The sequence below is a fragment of the Triticum dicoccoides genome, chromosome 3B (genome assembly GCF_002162155.2).
Source record: "Triticum dicoccoides isolate Atlit2015 ecotype Zavitan chromosome 3B, WEW_v2.0, whole genome shotgun sequence".
In the NCBI taxonomy this organism is placed as follows: Eukaryota; Viridiplantae; Streptophyta; class Magnoliopsida; order Poales; family Poaceae; genus Triticum; species Triticum dicoccoides.
In genome coordinates this window covers 325,183,929-325,188,971 of record NC_041385.1, presented here as the reverse complement: position 1 = coordinate 325,188,971, position 5,043 = coordinate 325,183,929, and positions in this window count along the sequence as shown.

Below are 5,043 nucleotides of genomic sequence, written 5' to 3'. Positions count from 1 at the left end.
GCGCCTTGCAGGAGTTGCGCCGGCCCGCCTTTGCTCGGCCGTTCTCGCGCCCCGCCGCCTCCGACCCGGCCTCCCCGCCGCCGTACCTCGCCATGGCCTCGCCTCCCGTGCCGCCCCATCTCCCTCCTCAACTCCGGCCGTCTCCGGTGACAACTCCGGCCGGATCCGGCGAGGTCTAGCCCGGAACCTCCAAGGTGGATGAGATCCACCAGGATCTGAGCCAAACGCGCCGTCCCCGCCCCGGTTCCCTTCGTCCTGGGTCGAGCCCGTCCCGCGTTGACTTTTCGCGGAGGTGAAATTCTTCTATGTCCCCGTAATTTTGCATATTCTGGTGCCCTGTTTAACATGCCATAACTCTCTAACTGTAGATCCGTTTTGCATGCATAATATATCAAAATGTTCCTGTGAGATGCCCTCATTTCATTACATTGCATCATGTTCATTTGAGTCCGTCTTGGTGCCTGAATCATCGTTGCAAGACTGCTATATGATGTTAATCTGCTGAAACTGTTATAACTTGATGATTTGTCTTTTACTTGCATTTTGTGTGTGCATCTTATGAGCATGAACTCTACATGTGTTTTGTACTATGTCATTCCATCTCTACAGGGGTGTATGCCATGTATTTTTGTGATCAACGTGGTGACTATAACAAGCATGCAAACTAGGCTTTGTGATGTTGCTGATTTCAGTCCCTGTTATGCTATTGTTTTTATGCCATGTAAACTTGATGCTACAGAGAGTTCGAAGCATATTTTGAGATACTTTAGTAAGGATGTTTTGAAAATATGGTTATTATCTATCCATTGATGCCCCTGTTTGCAATTATGGAGTAGTATAGCATGTCATTTTCTTGCTCTACTTTTGCTATAAAATGTTTCCTGGCAGATTGTTTACATGTTATTCAATTTTGCCAAGGTTGTTGTAGTTGATCCTTGCATGCTATGAACTTGTTCTTGCCTTGGTTAGTTTCATAAACATGTATTCTTGATGATGATATGCTTATCTTGTCATTCAATGACTTGTGGTGAGTGAATCGAGCTTGTTAAGTAGGGTACTTGCTGTTACTGTTTTGCTAGGCTGATTCTGTTATATTTTGTTGCCATGTAAACCTGCTGCTACAAGTCATTCTATGCATAATCTGGAGATGTTCACTAAGGATGTTTTGTTATACATGTCATGATCTATCCATCCATGCCCATGGGTACATTTATGGCTTGCTGTAGATTGTTGTTATCATGCTCCAAATTTGCTAAATAATGTTGCTATCATCCTGTTAACATTAAGTTCAGTTTTTCCATGTGTTTTGCTAGTGATCCATGCACCCTATGAACTTGATCTTGCCATTATTAGCTTCATAAACATGTCTTCTTACTGTTGGTTGCCTTGTCATGCCATTTATTGCTCTGTGGTGAGTGGTACAAGCTCACCAACATGCCTACTTATCGTTGTTCCTGCCATGCCCTGTTTGCTGAATCTGTTAACGAAACTTGCTATGTTTACATGGGTGCCATCAAATCTTCTGATCCTTTTTGGCTCATGGTCATTAAAGGACTTTTGTTCTATGCATTTAGTAGTATCATTCCATGCCTTTGTTTTCCATGTTAATTTCCTGTAACATGTTGTTTGATAGCTCTAAACATTGCAACCTGATGTTATTTCTGCGAAGTCTGAAACTGTTAATATTTGCAATCTTGCCATGTGTGTTTGAGCATGTTCTAGTGATTTATGGAGATAGCTCAGTGTTCATGTTTTGTTATGCTTTACCTGTACATCATGTCCATGCCTTTTTATTTCTTGTTGAGGTCCTGTAGCATGCTGTTTTGGTGCTTGCAATATGCCTAGTTGATGTTTTGGACAGATTGTTGTCATATCTTGTATAGAGTATGTGTTGAACCGTTGCTCCGTTTTGAGTGTGCTTTATATGAAACTTGCTTAGAATTGCATGTAGTTTCATATTATCATGTTGCATACTTGTTTTGAGGTGTTTGCTTGATGTTTGTATGCATTTTGCATCAATGCCATGTTTAACTTGTTTTGCTCATATCTTCTAGGCCGTAACTACAAATCTAATGAACTTTATATGTAACTTGACTAGAATCTCGTGTAGATCATCTTGATGCATCTTAACTTGCTGTTTAACAACTTGAACATAAGGTTTATTCATATCTGGAACAATTTCGAAATTTGCATATGAGGACTTACCGGAATTGTTATATGTTGTTTCCGGCCTCATTTAAACTTGCCTTGATGTGTTGCTTTTGTTTGCATCATCTCTTGCTATGAGTAGCTTCATCTAGTACATCATGCTTGTGTGTGCATCATGCCTTGTTCATGTGTGGTGTGTTTACCATGTTGTGTGCTTCTTCTCGATAGTTCCCGTTTCATTGCGATCGTGAGGATTCGTTCGTCTACGCTTGGTTCGTCTTCGTGGCTTCATCTTCTTCATGGACTCGTTCTTCTTCCTTGCGGGATTTCAGGCAAGATGACCGCTACCCTGGATCTCACTACTATCATTGCTATGTTAGTTGCTTCGTTCTATCGTTATGTTGCGCTACCTATCACTGTTCTTCAAGCCTCCCAAATTTCCATGTCAGCCTCTAACCTTTTCACCCTTCCTAGCAAACCATTGCTTGGCTATGTTACCGCTTTGCTCAGCCCCTCTTATAGCATTGTTAGTTGCAGGTGAAGTTGAAGATTGCTCCATGGTGGACAGGATTATGTTGGGATATCACAATATCTCTTATTTTATTAATGCATCTATATACTTGGTAAAGGGTGGAAGGCTCGGCCTTATGCCTGGTGTTTTGTTCCACTCTTGCCGCCCTAGTTTTCGTCATACCGGTGTTATGTTCCCGAATTTTGCGTTCCTAACGCGGTTGGGTGATTTATGGGACCCCCTTGACAGTTCGCTTTGAATAAAACTCCTCCAGCAAGGCCCAACCTTGGTTTTACCATTTGCCTCACCACCACCTACTTTTCCCTTGGAAGTCGCTCTCTCGAGGGTCATCTTTATTTTAGGCCCCTCGGGCCAGTGCTTGTCTAAGTGTTGGTCCGAATCGGGCAGACTGCGGGGCCACCTCGGGGCAACTCGAGGGCTGGTTTTACTCGTAGGCTGACCTATCCGGTGTTCCCCTGAGAACGAGATATGTGCAGCTCCTATCGGGATTGTCGGCGCATCGGGCGGCTTTGCTGGTCTTGTTTTACCATTGTCGAAATGTCTTGTAAACCGGGATTCCGAGTCTGGTCGGGTCTTCCTGGGAGAAGGTATATCCTTCGTTGATCGCGAGAGCTTATCATGGGCTAAGTTGGGACACCCCTACAGGGTATAATCTTTCGAAAGCCGTGCCCGCGGTTATGCGGCAGATGGGAATTTGTTAATGTCCGGTTGTAGATAACTTGACACCAGATCCGAATTAAAACGCATCAACCGCGTGTGTAGCCGTGATGGTCTCTTTTCGGAGGAGTCCGGGAAGTGAACACGGTTTTGGGTTATGTTTGACGTAAGTAGGAGTTCAGGATCACTTCTTGATCATTGCTAGCTTCACGACCGCTCCGCTTGCTCTCTTCTCGCTCTTATTTGCGTATGTTAGCCACCATATATGCTTAGTCGCGGCTGCAACCTCACCACTTTACTCCTTCCTTTCCCTTTAAGCTTTGCTAGTCTTGATACCCATGGTAATGGGATTGCTCAGTCCTCGTGGCTCACAGATTACTACAACCACAGTTACAGGTATAGTTATGCGATGATCATGACACGAGCGCGATGTTTGCTTGTTTTGGAGTTCTTCTTTTGCTTCTTCTTCGATCAGGGGATAGGTTCCAGGTCGGCAGCCTGGGCTAGCAGGGTGGATGTCGTTTGAGTTTCTGTTTGTGTTTCATCCGTAGTCGGATGGTGCTCTTATGTATGAAGATGTTGTATTTGTGTGGCATTGTATGCCTTATGTATGTATCCCCATCTATTATGAAATGTTGATGTAATGATATCCACCTTGCACAAGCGTTTCAATATGCGGTTTTATCCTTAGTGGGACCTTCGAGTCTCTTTAGGATAGTATCGCATATTGAGCGTGACAGGGGATGCCCATGGCACCCCAAGATATTCAAGGATAGACAAAAGCCTAATCTTGGGGATGCCCCGGGAAGGCATCCCCTCTTTCCTCTTCGTTCATTGGTAACTTTACTTGGAGCTATATTTTTATTCGCCACATGATATGTGTTTTGCTTGGAGCGTCATGTATTATATTAGTCTTTGCTTTTTAGTGTACCACAATCATCCTTGCTGTACACACCTTTTGGTAGAAGCCCACTTGATTAGAATTTGCTAGAATACACTATGTGCTTCACTTATATCTTTTGAGCTTGATAGTTTTTGCTCTAGTGCTTCACTTATATCTTTTAGAGCATGGCGGTGGATTAATTTTGAAGAAATTTCTAGTCTCTCATGCTTCACCTATATTATTTTGAGAGTCTTTTAGAATAGCATGGTATTTGCTACGGTTACAAATTTGGTCCTAGAATGATGAGCATCCAAGTTGGGTCTAATAAAAACTATCATAGAAAAAGAATTGGATGCTATGATCAATTTGATACTTGATAATTGTTTTGAGATATGGAGGTAGTGATATTAAAGTCATGCTAGTTGGGTGATTATGAAAAATGCTTTTGTTGAGGTTTGTGATTCCCGTAGCATGCATGTATGGTGAACCGCTTTGTGATGAAGTTGGAGCACAATTTTATTTACTGATTGTCTTCCTTATGAGTGGCGGTCGGGGACGAGCGATGGTCTTTTCCTACCAATCTACCCCCCTAGGAGCATGCGTGTAGTGCTTTTTTTTGATGAATTCTAGATTTTTGCAATAAGTACATGAGTTCTTTTGACTAATGTTGAGTCCATGGATTATACGCACTCTCACCCTTCCACCATTGCTAGCCTCTCTTGTGCCGCGCAACTTTCGCCGGTACCATACACCCACCATATACCTTCCTCAAAACAACCACCATACCTACCTATTATGGCATTTCCATAGCCATTCCAAGATA